This window comes from Prunus mume, linkage group LG3 (assembly GCF_029339155.1).
Source record: "Prunus mume cultivar Tortuosa linkage group LG3, ASM2933915v1, whole genome shotgun sequence".
Lineage (NCBI taxonomy): Eukaryota > Viridiplantae > Streptophyta > Magnoliopsida > Rosales > Rosaceae > Prunus > Prunus mume.
In genome coordinates, this window is record NC_142700.1 from 26,511,265 (window position 1) to 26,532,328 (window position 21,064).

The 21,064-nt window shown below is 42.8% G+C and overlaps 2 pseudogenes; both read left to right on the top strand.

Annotated features, from left to right (window-relative positions):
- The first annotated feature begins 6,401 nt into the window (after positions 1–6,401).
- LOC148919257 (uncharacterized) lies at positions 6,402–9,339 on the top strand (annotated as a pseudogene).
- A 9,812-nt stretch (positions 9,340–19,151) lies between these two features.
- Positions 19,152–21,019, top strand: LOC148919258 (uncharacterized; annotated as a pseudogene).
- Positions 21,020–21,064: the final 45 nt, after the last annotated feature.

Here is a 21,064-nt window from a genome sequence, read left to right on the forward strand (position 1 = left end):
GATTAAAACGAAAATAAACAACATGAGTGAAAATAAATTCATAAGAGGAAACCCTTGAACCAATTCTGATGTTGAACTTCTCCAAGAACAGCCTCCTGTAATGAGTCCCGAAGGTGGAAATATATGAAACGGCTAGGGTTTTACTGTGCATGAAAGGAGAGAATAACCAAGAAGTGAGATCTAGGGTTGTGAAATTCGTCCATAATAAATAGGGTCTGTAAAAGTGGCTAAAAGGCAAGTTTTTATAGGTTAAAAGAGGCTGTAAGATATTCCAAAGAGATCCTAACAAATCAGCCTTTATTTTGCACCTTTTTTTTCTTATTTGGCACCTCCAAATCAGGCTAGAAATCCTCATTGCTTTCCCATTCTGCTCTTAGTCTTCAAACAAGCCAGGTTCGCTTTGGATTCTTTATTTGGACTTCAAAATAGGTCACAAAACTTGTTTCCACGTTTGAACAAGGGTCAGCTCCAAAAATGGCGTGTTTTCATTTCTTTTGCCTTCAACTTGATCCTAAAGTAGATGCAAATGCATACTAACACAAAATAGGGTAAAACACAACAAGTTTAACTCAAAAACATCACAAATAGACTAGAAAATGGATGGTATAAATGTATAAATATATGAGTTATCAATTGTGTTCTCTAGTTGACCATTTGTCCCCGAATTCTGCTAGGATGTGCCACACATGTGGAGTTGACTGTTCCAGATGTGTAGCATTTGGAATTGGCGAATTATCTATGGAATTTACTGATTTTGTTTGGGGTACCCCTATGTGGAGAACAGTGTAGTGTCAATATGTTTTGTACAATTAACAAGATATTCTTCACCACCTTGCTCATATTATCTGCACAAGGTTGGCCAAGATCCCCAGCCACCTGCCCGACTTTTCTACACAGGTGGTTGGCTAGTTTCCCCTTCCCCGCTTGCCTTTGGATTTAATGATATTTCCCATATACCCCTTGGTGGGTGATTGCAGGACATATGCACTATGCAGACGATCGCAGGTATAACTTTCATGTAAAAGGTTTAGTTACATAAATGTTTAGATGTACAATGATAAACTAACTGAACAGTTAGATACATAATTACATGGTATGACATTCAATTTATAGCTTGTTGAAATTAAGTAAAGAATGATTCTAGAATTTTATTGTTGGTTTCACTTTGAACGTTTTTGTATTATCTTAATTGTGATTTATGGTAGAAAGAACTACGTGTTGCTTGATCCCTCAATATGGGAACGTAGCCAACCTAGGCTAACCTAGGTGCAACTGCAAGTTTAGGATTTGTTTGTTATGTTAGGCTGAATGTATTAATTTATCTTTGTTGTTTTTGGGGGTGGAGGCCCGATTCAATTTGGTGTGTGGTTTATATCTTGTGCTTGCTGAACGCTTGGGAATATAGTGCATTTGTTGTGCAAGTAAATTTTTGGGTTTAGAGCCATTTTCAAGGGAGGCTCTGCCTAATTTCCAGTAGAAGTCAAACCCTAAAGTTGTTTTGGAATTAGGGCAAGAATGATATTTTTGTAATTTGAGCTGACACATGTCTGGTGTCAAATAGGGAGAGGATTTGTCACAGATTCCAATGGAGAATTCAAGGCAGGTCCTTTCATAAGAGGGCTATGCTCACCACCCCATTTCTAATCGTCAACTGCCCTATGGCATATAATGTTATCCTGGGATGCCTAACATTGGCCCAAATGAGGGTATTCATTTCTACTCATATGTTGATACTGAAGTTCCCAACTCTCCATGGCACGGGCGCTGAGCGATGTGACCAACCTGGTGCTTGGAGTTGTTATGCTTCGGCATCAAATTCACCAACCGCCCCTACAAAGATGATCCCTTTTGTAGTCGCGACTCTACCTCTTCTGCTAGATCCCAAAGAAGAGGGCTATGCCATTTCCGAACGACCTGAAGATCCCAAAGAAGAATCAATCACCCCTCAGGCCTAACCAATGGAAGATCTTAAACTGGTTAGCCTACACGACGACTTCCCAGATCAGCAAAATCAGCATTTCCCTTCTCCCGATCTCCGTGATACCTCATTGCATTCCTCCGTCAGAACTCTGAAGTTTTTGTCTGGTTCTATAATGACATGTCTCTACCGAGGTTATCTCTCATAAATTAAGTATTGACCCAAACATACATTTTATTTAGCAGAAGCGCCGTGCTTATGATCTCGAGAGATACGAAGCCATGAAGATTGAAGTCGAGAAGAATCACAGTATCAACTTCATTAAGGAAGTAGATTATCCCTCATGGCTGGCAAACATGGTTATGGTTCACAAGCACAAGCGTAGTTAGCTTATGTGTGTGGACTATACCAACCTCAATCGTGTTTGTCGTAAGGATAGTTTCCATCTCCCCTTAATTGACTAGCTTATTGACACAACGGTAGGCCATGAGCTTCTCAGCTTTATGGACACTTATTATGGTTACAACCAAATCTTCATGCATCCTCATTGAAGGAAACATGCATCTAATGCTTAGGAAATGAACTTTAGCCACAACCTATACAACAAAAACATTCTAAATTGTGGATTCAATTTTTTTATACTAGTTGAGCTAAACCTTTTTCATTTTAAACCAAGTATCTTAGCCTAGTTTCTTTGAACACAAATAGAAAATGGAAAAATGGAATGGATCTTTACCCTTGATGACCTTTCTTGATTTCTTAAGAATGAACACCTTTGTTAGAAAGGCCTTTTGTTTCTCTTGATTTTGACTCATTCACCTTAAGGCTCCAATGACAGGACCCGACCCAAATTCCACTTTGGAATCCGAGTCAAACCCTGCTTAGATCGACACAAGTGCCGAGCACACGATTGACTTGGTTGCCCTTTACAGTTAAAAACTTAATTTCTTAATTTCGACTTCTACCAAAATTTGGCGTCTCCAGAATCGAACGTTCCCAAAATTTACACTCAACAAGCACTTACATATATACACCAACCGCCAAGTATACAAAAATAAGTAAGTTCCAACAGTTTAATACGTTCCAGGGCAACATTATTGCATCAATACAGGTTTATTTACAAAGGAGGTAACCGTTTGTGAACCAAGGAACCCTACATCACAATGGGGAAGAGTGAAAAGCAGGAAATGCCCTGTTGTAACACCCCGACTCCGTTTATTTTCCTATTTTAATTTAATTAAGGGAAAATATTAATTTACTCTTGGGTTAAGGGTAATTTTGGTCAACTTCTTATCCGGGAAGATTTTGGGACCATGAGTGGTGTGGTTGCGTAGGTGGTACTGAGACGAAACCGTAGACAAAGTGTAGGCCTAAATCGAGATTTAACGAAGTTTTGGCGATCAAAACTTGTTCGGTGGCAGAACTGTAATTATTTCAAGTAAGTTTGGGGTAAAATCAGATTTTTCACATTTACCCCTCACTTCCTCTCTCTTCCTCCTGCGTCTTCTTCTTCTCCTTGCGATTTTTCCTCATTCCCACATCGCTCACCGGTCGGAAAATTCCTCACCGCCACCTCCACCACCCCGTCCGATGAGATCGGTCCGTGCTCAACCGCAGCCTCTCCCTCTCTCTTCCCGGCCAAGACACCCGGAACCGTCACAATCCGCCGGAAAACGCAGAAACGTGGCGGAATTGGGAACTTCCACCGCTCGATCTCTCTCCTCCACCACCATTTCCGACGGGTAAGGTGAGGTTTCTCATCCTTTTCGTGTTCTAGCTGGCTGTGGGATAGGTTGTGGTAGATTTGCAGTTAAATTCTTGAATTGAAACCTAGGTTTTGGCCGGTTTTCAATTTGAAATTCGCCACTTGCCGCTCGAATTGGACGCTTGCCGTAGTTGGAAAAGTTGCTCCATTCTTCGAGTAGTATCTAGGATTGGAAGGGTGAACGTTGGTTTGGAGATTTTCCGTCCGCCGGAAATCTCTCTACACACCCGCTGCCGGCGTGTGTGGCGGCGCGTGGGCAAGGTGGGTGAAGTTGTTTTTCATCCTGTTGAGATCTTTAGGTTGTCACGAGTGCGTAGGATTTCGCGGATCTCAATTTGGATATCGTTTGACTATCGAACGGATTTCGCATATTGTGCGTTATCCGGGTTCGATAAGTTCTGACCGTTGGATCGTTTCCAAATTGAAGTATGTTGATCTAGGTACTCTTAGAAACCTGTAAGTATTCGCGGATCGTGAATTGGAGCCCCGGATGTTCCGATTCAATAATGTGAAGTTTAGGGAAATCGCGATCACCGTGCGATTGGGAAGCGAATTCCAATCTGTAATCCGACCTTAGGATGTTCCTTTGGACGTGAGCGCACCGGGAACTTGGGGATTTAAGTATTTCCTTTCGTGAATTTCCGTTTTGGAAGTACGTGATGTTAATCAAGGAATTGTATCTTGGAATAGGTACTTCGGTTGATCACTCGCAGCAGTGTGACCCTCACGGGGCCGGGCAGCTTGGGATTACTTGTGAGTGGACTTTGTTTTTAAGCATATGCATGGTTTTATTGATGAAAGTTTTGTGCATATCTTTTAAATGGTGATGTTGATTTAATAAGCCTTTGATCGATGGATTTGATTTTGCTTATACATCTTGGCTATATATTTTGAGTATAGACATATATATTTGAGTATGATGAATATGTTGATATGGATTTTGGGATGGCTATCTATATTGTCTATGTATAGAGTATGAGAGGTTGTTGTGGTGAGATTGTGGAAAGATGTGAAATTGAGGGATGGTTGTGAGATGTATGAGTATGGTAGGTGAGTACCATTCCCTAGTTACTAGGCTTCCCACACACGTCGTTGGCAGTGCCGGTGGGGTGGGAAGGCCATGAGATTGCGGGTCTCACACATGTCGCTTGGCGCGGTGTGTGAGACACTTTCCATACGTGTCGCTGGCGCGGCGATGGGAAGAGTATGTGTATTGCTTAAGTATCATCACACACGCTGCTGGCGTGCGGTGGGGTGATGATACTGTCTGCGCGCGTAGGACTTGATATGAGATTTGTGAGCTACACGTGTCGCTGGCGCGCGGCGCAGTGAGCTATGGAGTTCCGCCCCTGCTGGACTACTCATCCCGGACGCGGGTTAGTGTTCGAAATCCTGCGTACCAGCTAACAATCCCCCGGTTGGATTGTCTCCCCGGTACATTAGTATGGAGAGGAGTATATATTATATTAAAGTCCTAGCTATATATATATATATTTATATATGGGTATTTACGGGTTAATGAGAGTTATATATCATTGGGAAATGAGTTGTGGACTTGAGATGTGGAGATGTTTTGGACTTTGGGATTTTGTGTTTGAGTTTTGGTTTCTGAATTGTGAAACTGCATGCTAGAGCATTATTTTTACATGGTGGGGTTACTATGTTGATTTAAAGTGAAACTTTATTTCTGTCAACTCACATATTTCGCTTTGCGCCTGAGACAAGAATTGCTTCAAGGCGCTTTGAGCAAGTCACGAGCTCCAAACTTGTCGCCGCTGTTAGGTCTGATAAATTCTTTCTACTCCTCTGCTTGTTGTAAACAAATTCTGTAGACGCTCTGTTATCGCCCATGTTAGGCTACTACTTGAGGCCGAGGCCATTTTATGTTGGATTGTTGTATGTTAAAAGCATGCTGGCAGTTGGGTTATTTAATTGATGTAAATTATGCAGGTTGTTTATTGTTGGGTTGAACATTTTACAGGGGAGACTCTGCCAAAATTTTGGTAGGATGTCTTGGATTTTTAGTAAGTGGGCCCGGCATCGTGTGATGTCGGCATTAAAGGGTCCGCCTGCCGGGAAATTCGGCGGGTCCTGTCAACTTGGTATCAGAGCATTAGGTTCATTTTTCTTCGACACTTGCACTTTTGCTGCATTGTTGATCTAATGATTCGATGGTTTCTTTGTGTAGAATCATGGCAACTCGCCGACCAAGAACACGAGGTCGTGGTCAAAGATGGGGCCCAAATCCTCCACCACCATCTCCGTCACCACCTCCTTCACCTCCAGTTCCATCTCCTCCACCATCTCCACCTGCCGGAGAGAATGCCTTGGACTTGCGCCATGTGCTGAGTCAATTCACCCGCACGATGACTACTGCTTTGCGGGGGAGGCGTAGTATAGAAAGTTCGGAAATTAAAAGGGTGAAAGAACTCGAGCCAAAGAGTTCATGGGTGGCCCAGATCCGCAGAGGCCGAGGCCGGATTACCGATGTGGAGCGGATCTTTGAGGTACTGGAGTGTCCCGATGAAGATAGAGTCCGTTTGGCTACCTTTCTGCTAAAAGGGAATGCTTATCACCGGTGGAAAGCTGCAAAAGGGGCTATGGGAATCCAAATTGCTATTACCCGGGAGGAATTCCAAAGAATCTTTTCGATCAGTTCTATCCACCTTCCTATCGCTATGCCAAAAAGACAGAGTTTTTGTATCCAAGCAAAGATCAATGTCGGTGGCCGAATATGAGCACAAGTTTAATGAATCGAGGTTTGCACCGGAATTAGTGGCTACCAAGAGGACCGGTGCAGACGCTTTTGAAGGCGGTCTATGGTGGGAGATTCAGTCCGTGGTTACTGCTAGCACGTATTCCAACATGAGAGCTTTGGCTCAAGCTGCTGAGTATCTAGGACATGTGCCTTGGGTGCGTGAAGACGCGGAGAGATGCGCAGGATTGGGTGGCCCAAGTCGGGTCCATCCAAGAGAGGAGGATCTAGTTCCAGCTCCGCTAGTGGTGGATGGTCGGGTGGACAAGGATCCGATTACCTGTAGTGGAGATCCGGTTCTCGTCGCCCAAAGATGGACTCGAGAGCAGCAGCTGCATCTAGCACACTAGGACTCCTCTAGGCGATCGGTTGACATGTTACAGCTTGCGGCGGTGGGGCATTTTGCAAAGGATTGCCCTAATTCCATTCAAGGGGTAAACCAAGCTTGAGCAGCGGCCCAATATGCTATTTTTGTGGACAGTTAGGCATACCAAGAGGATTTGCCCACCGATTTACCCTAGTGATATGCCAAGATGTGGATCGGAGCCCAGGGGCAGGTATTATGGGTCAAGATCGTAGTCGGTGGTGCTACTTCCTCTGCAGCGGATCTTCCAAAGAGCAGAGCACCGCCATCTTCTCGGGAAGAAGTGGCAGAAATTAAGGGGTCACCGGGCGTTCTACCACTCAGCTAGGGTGTTCTCTATGACCCAGAGAGGCACAGCCACTCCGGACGTGATTACTGGTATGATCCCTATTTTCGGCTATCTTGCTCGTGTTTTAATTGACCCGGGGGCCACACATTCTTTCGTAGCACACAACTTCGTACCTTATGTCAGTGTGAGGCCGACACCCATGACAGGAAGTTTTAGTATTTCTCTACCCACAAGGGAAGTCATGTTTGCAGACCGGGTATTCAGAGAATGCCATGTTCAAGTAGAAGATGCATGGTTGGAAGCCAGTTTGATCCCTTTAGAATTGGTGGATTTGGATGTTATTTTGGGGATGGATTGGCTAGAGAAGCATCATGCGTCCGTGGATTGTTACCGGAAGGAAGTGACATTCCGGAGTCCAGGACAGCCTAAAGTGATTTTTCGGGGGGAACGTAGAATTCTCCCTACTTGCCTTATCTCTGCTTTACAGCTAAGAGATTACTCGAGAAAGGATGTGAAGGATTTCTAGCTCATATCATCGACACCCGAGAGATCACTTTGAATCTGGAAGATATTCCCGTGGTTTGTGAGTTTCCTGATGTCTTTCCAGATGATCTTCCGGGTTACCTCCTGAAAGGGAAATTGAGTTCACTATTGAACTTCTTCCGGGCACCAATCCTATCTATCTAACTCCTTATAGGATGGCACCAGCTGAACTCCGGGAGTTGAAGATTCAGTTACAGGAATTAGTGGATATGGGTTTCATCCGACTTAGTGTTTCCCCATGGGGTGCACCGGTATTGTTTGTAAGAAAGAAGGATGGGACCATGAGGTTATGTATTGATTACCGAGTTGAATAAGGTGACAGTACGTAACCGGTATCCTTTGCCGCGGATTGATGATTTGTTTGATCAGTTGAAGGATGCCAAGTATTTCTCTAAGATTGATCTGAGGTCAGGATACCATCAGTTGAGGATTAGAGAAGAGGATGTCCCCAAGACCGCATTCAGAACGCGGTATGGACATTATGAATTCTGGTGATGCCGTTCGGGTTGACGAATGCTCCAGCAGCATTTATGGATCTCATGAACAGAGTGTTTCGACCTTATTTGGATCACTTTGTGATTGTGTTCATAGATGATATCTTGGTTTATTCTAAGACTTTGGAAGGGCATAAGAAGCACCTGAGGTTGGTATTGAGGACTTTAAGGAGGAAGCAACTCTATGCCAAATTTAGCAAGTGTCAGTTTTGGCTGGATAGAGTGGTGTTCCTTGGACATGTAATCTCAACGGAAGGGATTTATGTGGACCCACAGAAGATTGAGGCTATTGTGAATTGGGTACAGCCCACAAGTGTAATGAAGTACGAAGTTTTCTGGGGTTAGCAGGTTACTATCGTCGATTTGTGGAAGGGTTTTCTTCGATAGCAACACCTCTCGCGGTTGACAAGGAAGGACGTTGCATTTGAGTGGACGGAAGAGTGCGAACAGAGTTTTCAGGAGTTGAAGAAGCGGTTAACCACCGCACCTGTCTTGGCTCTTCCTGATAACTCGGGGGGCTTTGTGATCTACAGTGATGCATCTTTACAAGGATTGGGATGTGTTTTGATGCAACATGACCGGGTGATTGCTTATGCCTCGAGGCAACTCAAAAAGCATGAGCGAAATTATCCAGTCCATGACTTGGAACTTGCCGCAGTAGTGTTTGCTCTGAAGATTTGGCGACATTACTTGTATGGTGAGACCTGTCAGATTTTCACGGATCATAAGAGCCTCAAGTATTTCTTTACTCAGAAGGAACTGAATATGAGACAACGACGCTGGTTGGAATTGATCAAGGATTATGATTGTACGATTGAGTACCACCCAGGCCGAGCTAATGTGGTTGCAGATGCATTAAGTAGGAAGACTACCGTGAACTTAGCCCATATTAAGGCGGCCTATCTTCCGTTGTTGGTGGAACTACGGAAAGATGGAGTAGAAATGGAGATGACTCAACAAGGTGGAATCCTTGCTAGCTTACATGTGAGACCCATTATGGTGGAACGGGTAATTGCAGGCCAGTTGGAAGATCCTGTACTCTGTAGGATAAGGGGAGAAGTAGAGAATAGAACGCGGAAGGATTATGCTATAAGGGGAGACGGAGCCTTGGTAAAAGGAGCTTGTCTATGTGTACCTGGTAAGAATGTTGAGTTGAAAAGAGAAATCATGGAGGAAGCTCACTGCTCCACTTACACCATGCATCCGGGTAGCACGAAGATGTACCGGACGCTACGGGCATATTATTCATGGCCGCATATGAAGGGAGACATTGCTAAGTATGTGAGCAGATGTTTGATATGTCAACAAGTGAAGGCAGAGCGACAGAAGCCATCGGGACTCATGCAACCACTTCAGATTCCTGAATGGAAGTGGGAGCGTATTACCATGGATTTTGTTTTTAAGCTTCCACGTACTTCAAAGGGTCATGATGGAATTTGGGTGATAGTGGATAGACTCACCAAGTCTGCTCATTTCCTACCCATCAAGGAGACCTATCCTTTGACAAGGTTGGCAAAACTTTTTGTGGATGAGATTGTCAGATTGCATGGAGCACCTGTGTCCATTGTATCGGACAGGGATCCTAGATTCACTTCTCGATTTTGGAGGTGTTTGCAAGAAGCTATGGGTACTAGATTGCAATTCAGTACTGCTTTTCACCCACAAACCGATGGACAATCGGAAAGGACTATCCAGACTCTGGAGGACATGTTGAGGTCCTGTGTGTTACAGTTTAAAGATGCATGGGATGTTCACCTTGCCTTGGTGGAGTTTGCTTATAATAACAGCTATCATTCGAGTATTGGGATGGCTCCTTATGAGGCGTTGTATGGGAGGCAGTGCAGGACTCCTATTTGTTGGAATGAAGTGGGTGACAAGAAACTGGAAAAAGTGGATAGTATCCGAGTAACAAATGAGAAGGTGAAGATGATAAAAGAGAAGTTGAAAACTGCACAAGACCGACAGAAGAGTTATGCAGATAACAGGTCCAAAGATCTTGAGTTTGCAGTTGGGGATTGGGTGTTCCTGAAGTTATCTCCTTGGAAGGGTGTGATGAGATATGGGAAACGTGGGAAGTTAAGCCCTCGTTACATTGGACCCTATGAGATCACGGAGCGAATTGGACCTGTTGCTTATAGACTAGCCTTACCCCCAGAACTATCTCGAGTTCATGATGTATTCCATGTATCCATGCTCCGGAAATACATGCCAGATCCTTCCCATGTATTAGAATACCAACCTGTGGAATTGGAAGAAGATTTGTCGTATGAGGAACAACCAGTACAGATCTTGGATAGGAAAGAACAGAAGTTGCATTCTAGATCCATCCCGGTAGTGAAAGTCTTGTGGAGAAGCCAAACTGTTGAAGCTACTTGGGAACCCGAAGAGCAGATGCGGGCCAAGTATCCTTATCTCTTCCATTGACAGGTATGTGAATTTCGGGGAAGAAATTTCTATAAGGAGGGTAGAATGTAACACCCCGACTCCGTTTATTTTCCTATTTTAATTTAATTAAGGGAAAATATTAATTTACTCTTGGGTTAAGGGTAATTTTGGTCAATTTCTTATCCGGGAAGATTTTGGGACCGTGAGTGGTGTGGTTGCGTAGGTGGTACTGAGACGAAACCGTAGACAGGCGGTAGGCCTAAATCGGAGATTTAACGAAGTTTTGGCGATCAAAACTTGTTCGGTGGTAGAACCGTAATTATTTCGAAGTAAGTTTGGGGTAAAATCAGATTTTTCACATTTACCCCTCACTTCCTCTCTCTTCCTCCCGCGTCTTCTTCTTCTCCTTGCGATTTTTCCTCATTCCCGTCACTGCTTCACCGGTCGGAAAATTCACACCGCCACCTCCACCACCCCGTCCGACGAGACCGGTCCTGCTCAACCGCAGCCTCTCCTCTCTCTTCCCGCCAAGACACCCGGAACCGCCAATCCGCGAAAACGCAGAACGTGGCGGAATTGACCGGAACTTCCAGCCGCTCGATCTCTCTCCTCCACCACCATTTCCGACGGGTAAGGTGAGGTTTCTCATCCTTTTTCGTGTTCTAGCTGGCTGTGGGATAGGTTGTGGTAGATTTGCAGGTTAAATTCTTGAATTGGAAACCTAAGTTTTGGCCGGTTTTCAATTTGAAATTCCGGCCACTTGCCGTCCGAATTGGATGTTGCCGTAGTTGGAAAAGTTGCTCCATTCTTCGAGTAGTATCTAGGATTGGAAGGGTGAACGTTGGTTTGGAGATTTTCCGTCGCCGGAAATCTCTCTACACACCCGCGCTGCCGGCGTGTGTGGCGGCGCGTGGGCAAGGTGGGTGAAGTTGTTTTTCGTCCTGTTGAGATCTTTAGGTTGTCACGAGTGCGTAGGATTTCGCGGATCTCAATTTGGATATCGCTTTGACTATCGAACGGATTTCGCATATTGTGCGTTATCCGGGTTCGATAAGTTCTGACCGCTTGGATCGTTTCTAAATTGAAGTATGTTGATCTAGGTACTCTTAGAAACCTGTAGGAATTCGCGGATCGTGAATTGGAGCCCCGATGTTCCGATTCAATAATGTGAAGTTTAGGAAATCGCGATCACCGTGCGATTGGGAAGCGAATTCCAATCAGAATCGACCTTAGGATGTTCCTTTGGACGTGAGCGCACCGGGAACTTGGGGATTTAAGTATTTCCTTTCATGAATTTCCGTTTTGGAAGTACGTGATGTTAATCAAGGAATTGTATCTTGGAATAGGTACTTCGGTTGATCACTCGCAGCAGGCAGGACCCTCACGAGGCCGGGCAGCTTGGGATTACTTGTGAGTGGACTTTGTTTTTAAGCATATGCATGGTTTTATTGATGAAAGTTTTGTGCATATCTTTTAAATGGTGATGTTGATTTAATAAGCCTTTGATTGATGGATCTGATTTTGCTTATACATCTTGGCTATATATTTTGAGTATAGACATATATATTTGAGTATGATGAATATGTTGATATGGATTTTGGGATGGCTATCTATATTGTCTATGTATAGAGTATGAGAGGTTGTTGTGGTGAGATTGTGGAAAGATGTGAAATTGAGGGATGGTTGTGAGATGTATGAGTACGGTAGGTGAGTACCATTCCCTAGTTACTAGGCTTCCCACACACGTCGTTGGCAGTGCCGGTGGGGTGGGAAGGCCATTAGATTGCGGGTCTCACACATGTCGCTTGGCGATGCGGTGTGTGAGACACTTTCCATACGTGTCGTTGGCAGTGCCGGCGTATGGGAAGAGTATGTGTATTGCTTAAGTATCATCACATACGTCGTTGGCGTGCCGGTGGGGTGATGATACCGTCTGCGCGCGTAGGACTTGATATGAGATTTGTGAGCTACACGTGTCGCTGGCGCGGCGTGTGAGCTATGGAGTTCCGCCCCGGTTGGACTACTCATCCTCGGACGCCGGTTAGTGTTCAGAAATCCTGCGCCAGCTAACAATCCCCTTGGATTGTCTCCCCGGTACATTAGTATGGAGAGGAGTATATATTATATTAAAGTCCTAGCTATATATATATATATATACAGTCCCCTTCTATTGAGGGATCCCTCAAATAATTTTATTTGAGGGACGCCTTTTAGGGTACCCTACAATTTTTTTTCCAATGATCCAAACAATCTAGTTTTTAGGTTTTCATTCATAGATCATCCTTGCAAAAAATTAGATAAATCGGAAACCGTTTCGACATCGAATTGGGTCCTACAAAGTCAATGAACACGGTGCTTCAAGAAAGTACTAAAATTTTCAATAACTCAATTGAATGGTCAAATGATATCTGATTCAAATGATTTTTTGTAGAGATGATCTTTGAATGTGTATCTACAAAATAGATGGTTTGGATTAGTGAAATACAATCCGGAGTGGGCCCTACAAGGGGTGTCCCTCAAATAAGCTTATTTGAGGGATCCCTCAATGGAAGCTCTCTGTATATATATATATATATATATATATATATATATTTATATATGGGTATTTACGGGTTAATGAGAGTTATATATCATTGGGAAATGAGTTGTGGACTTGAGATGTGGAGATGTTTTGGACTTTGGGATTTTGTGTTTGAGTTTTGGTTTCTGAATTGTGAAACTGCATGCTAGAGCATTATTTTTACATGGTGGGGTTACTATGTTGATTTAAAGTGAAACTTTATTTCTGTCCACTCACATATTTCTGTTTTGCGCCCGAGACAAGAATTGCTTCAAGGCGTTTGAGCAAGTCACGAGCTCCAAACTTGTCGCAGCTTGTTAGGGTCTGTATAAATTCTTTCTACTACTCTGTTTGTTGTAAACAAATTCTGTAGACGCTCTGTTATCGCCCATGTTAGGCTACTACTTGAGGCCAGAGGCCATTTTATGTTGGATTGTTGTATGTTAAAAGCATGCTGGCAGTTGGGTTATTTAATTGATGTAAATTATGCAGGTTGTTTATTGTTGGGTTGAACATTTTACAGGGGAGACTCTGCCAAAATTTTGGTAGGATGTCTTGGATTTTTAGTAAGTGGGCCCGGCATCAGTGATGTCGGCATTAAAACGGGTCCGCCCGGTTTGGGAAATTCGGTGGGTCCTCACACTGTGGTGGCTCTCGATGCACGTCTACACTGGGGCACAAAACATTAAAAGGTGAGTGGACCCAAAAACAAAGTTTAGAAAAAAAAAGAAAAAAGATAAGAAACATAATAACCCCACAGTAAAAACAATTACTCAAAACTAAATCCTTCCCTTAATTATATCCATACAGAAATCCATGTATTCATATATTTATGTATATATATATATATATACCAATCATGCTCGATGTCAACAATAATCTCTGTAAGACATTGAAATCAATTTAAGATTACCACCTAGGTGTACCCCATTTATTTTTGTCAATTCCTGTTATCCGTCAATTCCCCTCGCAGGTCTCGGTGACACAAGGTCGACTCGAGCCGCAACCTCGCAGGATTCGGGGACCGTAGTTAGCCTGATCCGCAGTCCTCGCTCCGCACGAGTCCGGGTACCATAGAAGTCGTGGGGCAAGCTGTCAAGCATGCCGACTAAACCAAGGCAACTAATAAAATCCGAAGGCAACCTGGATGTCCATGGACATCATCATATCCGAAGGCAACATCTATATATCTGGGTACCTAAGGTGGCTTAGAAAATAACAATAATAATAATAAGCAAAGTTTTTGAAAGATCTAATAAATAACTCAATTTCAGTTAAGGCTGGACTCTGCTGCCATTTATCTAATGTTTAACTAAAATTCTCTTTCCCTATATCTTTAAAGGATATTCCACTCGGCAGCATGCAAATCAAAATATTTAAAAGCATGTCTCACTTATAAAACACTATTCTTTGAATAAAACTTATTCAAGATCAAATACTGAAACTAAATTGTATAAACTCATTTATGAAAACAAAGAGTCCACTCACTATTGGCCCGAGCTCGCTGGACCTTTGGAAGGTCTCTCCTGTGGGTCAACTGGTGCTCGAGTGCCTGATTCAAATACCATATTAAAATATATTAATAAAACTGCTCGGTATAAATATTTAAATAAAACCCTGACCCCCGGCTTCTAAAAGTGCGTGCATCAATTTAAAGTTATTCATATGCCCACATTACGTTCCTTTAATCCTAGGACATTAGTCTGGTGAATCTGGTTTCGATCGGACGGTTAGATTATTCACGATCACACGATCGACGATTCTAAATCCTTAACCCTAGGGTTCGCAATTTCGGAGTATCCGGGACTCCGATTCACGATCCGTCGAATCCTACACAATCCTAGCAAGGTCTAGATTAACATATCTAAAGTGATCACGACCCAACGGTTCGAAACCATTGAACCCGGATAACGCACACGAATTGAGATCCACAAATTTCTACACGCTCGTGAGAATGCGGGGATCATTCTAAAACTGAGAGTGGTCCCCACTAGACGCCCACGCGCCACACGCACCGGCAGTTTGGGTGGCTTGAGAAATTTCCGGCGGCCAGAAAAACTCCAAACCGCCGGCCCAAACTCCTAACTTAGGTAAAACACCCAATTTGGAACCACTTTTATTCTTGGACCTACCCCAAAAAGTGGCTGGAAGTAGCCGAAATCCTACCCTCAAAACCAGCTGAAACTTAAGTTGAGAATCAAACGATTTACGCTTGAAATTTCTGAAATCCTACCCAACCAGCAGCTAAGTCACGAAAAATAGGTAGGAATCCATACATTGATCGTCCGATTTGGTAGCCGGACGACGAAGATCGAAGGTTGTGAAAATCAACTGAAACCGCGGGTTTTTCTCGATTCCGATGAGCTCCGAGGTCGGTGATGACCGAGGTGGTCGGGACATGATGGGGAAGGATGACTGTTCGAACGGATCTAGTCTCGTGGCCAGTGGTTCACGGTGGCGGTGGTTATGAAGGAGAGAAGGTGGCGGGTTGAAACAGGGGGGGCTGTGTCGCGAGGAAGAAGAGTGAGGCAGGAGAGAGAAAGTCGGTTGTAAAAAAAAATCCTGGTCTTCAAAATTACCATTTTGCCCCTTGAAGTATTTTGACCATATTTTCTTCGTTATAACTCCAATTCGAGCCCACTACGTGTCTACGAACTCGTTTCGTCGCGCTCTACGCAACGGTGCAAACAAAATTTCCAAATTCATCTCCGGTCAAAAAGTCAACTTCTCAATTACTAAAATAGTCTAAGGGCAAAAGTGTCATTTTTCCTTAATAAATTAATAGTTAAGTATTAATTAAGGTTTGAGTTATTACATCCAAGATTGGAGTCCTCTACCTCACCACGCCAAATACTCCTAGAGATGAAGAGAAGACAATCAAGAAGTATGGATGCTAGTCTACTTCTTGATTGGACCAATTTTTGGTTTATTGAAGATGAGATACAAAGATTATCACTCATCAACCAAAGTAGGAAACCAAAAAACTTAGTTAGGTTTTCTCCAACACTTAGCTTATATAGGACAACACAAGTGGTATCAAGAACCAAGGTCTAGTCTCTTTGAGCCTTCTATTTTGGTTATTGGTTTTAATATGGACTTGTTTTCAAACTTATGTGATATATGCGTTAGATGAATCCGCCATTTAAAATATTTTTGTTGTATAGGTTGTGGGTAAAGTTCATTTCCTAAGCATTAGATGCATGTTTCCTTCACGGACCATCTCCATCAATGTTCGATTTCTCCTTTCGGGGACACCATTAAGTTGTGGAGTTTTAGGTGGAGTCCACTGAGATAGGATACCATGTTTCTTGAGATATACAAGAAACTCAGTACTCATGTATTTTCCTCCTCGATCTAATCTTAGAATCTTGATACTCTTTCATGTTTGCTTTTCAACTTCGTTATTGAATTCTTTGAACTTTTCAAAGGCCTCGGACTTGTACTTTATTAGGTATACATAGCCCAACCAAGAGCAATCATCTGTGAATGTAATGAAGTAAGAAAAGCCATCCCTTGATGTAGTGGACAATGGCCCACATACATCAGTGTGGATTAATTCAAAAAGCTCAATGACTCTTTCCCTTTTTCCTTGACATTTTGCCTTGACAGGATTCGCAGGTAGGCATAGGGACTGAACCCAAAGATTCAACGTATCCTTGTTTGACCATCCTTTGGATCCTATCCTGGCCAATGTATCCTAACTTTAGGTGCCAAGCTTGAGTCGAATTGAGTTCTTCTCTGGGCCTCTTAGGTCTTGGCATCTTAATCAAGCATTTGCTATTTTTCACAATTTGAATTTGGTAGAGACCATCGATCATAGTACATTTACATATGATTTGATTGCCTTGTTGTAAAGAGCATTCCATTCTATTGAATGTGACAGTGTAATCTTCATTCAGCAATACTGAAACAGATACTAGGTTCTTTACTCAAATTGGAAGATAAAGACATTCTTTAAGTTCAAGTGTCTCCCCATGTGGTAGCTTAAGGTGGAAAGTGCGTACTGCTTTTGTAGATATTTGGGTACCATTAACGACACGTAGCATTATTTTCCTTTTTGACAACTTCCTAGGATCTGTTAGACCTTGCAATGTATTGCAAACGTGTCTGCTACTCCTGAATCCATTATCCAGGTGGAAGTTTCAACTGCCATTACTGACTCAAGGACAAAATTGCTCTCTTCATAAGTTTTGTTCCTTGTGCATGAAAGATGTGCATTACATCTCTTCTTCCTTTTAGCATCCTTATGGAAGCTAATCCATTTTGACATTATATGGTTTATTTGAGGCTTGCTTTGTGTAATGTGTTATGAATACGATTCTACAAAAGTATCTACAAACATAACAAAAATAAAATTATTTTGTTTTGGTTAAGGCCATAGATTTAGTTATTTAAATTCTATGGCTCCTCCCACTATTTTAAACCATTTCCATAATCCCTCAAAAATGGAATACGAGAGACTTCTGTAAGATGTCTCTTAGCGGGATGGGAGGCTCCCTATTATTTGGATCTTCGCACCATAATAGGATTTAGGGATAACACAAATAATAAAGAGAGAGTCCTTCTACTCATTCACATCATGATGTGAGTTCCCATATAATTTGGCCTCTAGCAAATGTATACCCTCGAATATTATCGTGAGGTACTATTGTACTAGTTAAGTATTAGCCCACCATTCTTGCAAAGTATAGTGATACAATCATGAACCTCATCATAATATAATGTTGGTCCATGTTTGAGCCTATCCTTGCAACATCTAATGTATAAATGAATTCTTCCTAAGTAAGAACATCTTGCTATCAGCCCCACATATCTGAGGCAAAGCCTTCACAAGGGTCAAGCCTATTCGGAATTCACCATGGTGAAAGGCCACAACTAGGCTTTCAAAAAGTCTATCATTTTTCTACTTAATTTAGTTAATTGAGGGTTTTAAGGTCTCATTATAAACATGTTTAATCCAATTAAACTACTTGGCCTAGGACAACTATTATTCTAAATCATATTAGTAGTTGTACGATACTCCCACTATTTGTTTTGCAAATCAAATCAATTTCATAAAACTCTTTTATTTGAGATTTGGGAATATGTATTACTACTAACGGAAAGCCTTTGCATTTCCTTAAGTATAGATAAATAGTCATCTATAGGCTTATGGATGATTATGGACTTGATTTTGATCTAACATCTAGCCAAGATGTCGGATCTAAGGCCTTTGGAAGGAGGTTGATTTTATTATGTGTCTTATTTCGATCTAACTTCGACCTCAGTAAGCCACTATGGACCCTTCATGTTGATGGATCTTCTAATTCCCAAGGCTGTGGCGCATGCTTAGTCCTTACTTCATTAGATAAGGCAGTTCTGCAGTACGTCCTTCGCTTCAAGTTCAAAACCTCCGACAATGTGGCATAGTATGAAGCACTCATAGCTGGAGTACGTCATTCGATTCAGATATTCGACGACTCTTAGCTGGTTGTTTATCAAGTCAATCATGACTTCCTTGCCAAAGACTCCATGACAATATACCTTCAATATACCCACCAGTTGTTGAAAATATTCAGTGCTTATCGCATCAGCCAAATCTTAGGCTCTGAAAAACATCCATGTTGATGCCTTGTGTCACGGCTCGCATGTTGAAGGCTCAACCCAACAACTATTGGGCCAACCTAGAGGATCCATTTGTGAAGGTCAAGCCCCATAAGAAAAGCTCAAGGCCTGACTCGTCGGATGGATCATTCTAGATCTCTTAGCCCATATGTCTAGTTTTAATGCACATTAGATAGTTTCAATGCACATATCTAGTTTTAAAGAGGATGTCTCACTATGTATCCTCAACCCTTAACTTGTAAAGCATTGAGTAGCAACACAAGCATATATTCTCCCAAACTCTCTTGAGTTTTCTTATCGTTCTTGCTCTTGTTCTTGTGTTCTTGCTTGGTTCGATCTTATTTTGTAGAAAGGAAGTTTGACTTAGCTTGTTTGAGAGGCAATCACGTCTAAGGCCACACGGAAGGAAGGCTTCGAAAAAGTCATCCCGTGACAGTTGATATCGAAACGAAAGATCAAATAATTCAAAAAAGCATGTCGAAGAGCGGATCCGATGTGGACATTGATATGTCCAAGGTCAACTTGGATCGTGGTGGCAAATCAAGGAATGACCGATCTAAAGATGTGGTAGCAGCAATGGAGAAGCAACTTTTAGAGATGGAGAATGCCGTGGTCGAGTTCGATAAGCGACTCGAGGAGGATGTCCTTACGAAGGAAGGCTTTGGGACTATGGTGGAAGAGCTTCAAGGCCAATCTCAGGGAACCCTCAACTCCACGTTGGACACAATCAAACTGAATGTCCAAACCAAACTAGATCATTTCATGGTGGGGTTATTGCACTTTTTGAAGATGTGAAGGATGTGAATGGAGATTGGGCCTTGTGCAAATAAGCTATCCTGAACAAGACTCGGACTCCAAAAGAACCCAAGGTGTTATATTCTTTCAAGCCCAAATCCTATAATGGGAAAAATGAGGCGAAGGAGCTGGACACGTTCTTATGGAATATCAAAAGGTATTTCAAGTATCTCAAGATGATGATGAGTCCAAGATTACTACAGCAACGTTGTTTCTCACCGACGATGCTCTCATGTGGTGGCGTCGTTGATCCATAGAGATTGACCAAGGTACGTTTACACTTAAGACTTGGGATGCATTTAAGAATGATATTATGTTGCATTTCTATCTAGAGAATGCCAAATATGAGGCAAAAGAGAAGCTGAGATGGCTAGAGCAAATGGGGAGCGTGAAGAACTGTGTCACCACATTCACCAACTTGTTGTTCGAGGTGCCTAGCATGACAGATGAAGACAAGCTCTTATACTTCATGAGTGGCCCACATAATTGGGCCAAGCTGGAGTTATAAAGGAGACATGTCCAAACCTTGTTAGAGGCAACTGTTGTAGCTGAGTCTCTTGTGGAGTTCAAGAAGAATGATCAAAGTGACTCCAAGTTCAAAGGAAAGAAAGGTACCAGTGGATCCGGTAGGGGAGACAACAAGCCAAAAGAGGATAGCAAGTCAAGAGACAAGTTTGACAGTCACAAGTCATCTGTGAAGAAGAATGGCAAAGGTGACAAGGGGAAGGACAAGTCGAAGCTAGCTTACTACATGTGCGATGGACCACATATAATAAGGGATTGTCTGCAAAAAAAAAGCCTTGCATGCATGCTATGAATCAAGAGGAGGCTAATAGGGAAGTACAATGCCCTATAGGTCGAAGACTCTCAACCACAGGTTCAAGCTAAATGAGTGATGTTTGTCGATGCCATGGTGGATGGCAAGACAACCCGTTGTCTGGTGGATACGGGTGCCTTGCACAACTTCATGTCAAGTCGCAAAGGAAGCAGGCAATATGAAGACAGTTAATTCAACTGTCAAGCCAATTGATGGAGTAGCTCGTGGTGTGGAGCTTCAGATTTCTACTTGGAAGGGAGTGGCTGAATTGTCCGTGATCTCAATGGATGACTATGATGTCATGCTTGGAATGAAGTTCATGGACAAGGTAAAGGCATTTCCTATTCTATTTTATCATACTATGTGCATAGCACAGGGTGGAGCAATGTTATGCATGGTGCCAGTGGTGAGGCAACAAGGCAAGTCAAAGCTCTTGTCAGCCATGCAATTTTCCAAGTCTTGGAAGAAGGGTGAACCGACGTTCCTTGCAACTATGAAGATGGATACAATTGAGAAGGAAGTCCAACCAATCCCAAAAGCTGTGGAGGCAGTCCTTAAGGAGTTTGCAGATGTCATGCCCAATGAGCTGCAAAAAACATTACCACCTAGGAGAGAGGTGGATCATGCCATTGAGTTGGAACATGGTGCCAAACCCCGAACCAAAACGCCGTACCGGATGGCACCGCCTGAGGAATTGAGGAAGCAGTGGAATACCACGTCAGACCGGTAGAAAACCTTTCTTGGAATGTTCCATTTGGAATCTTCCGAGCACCTT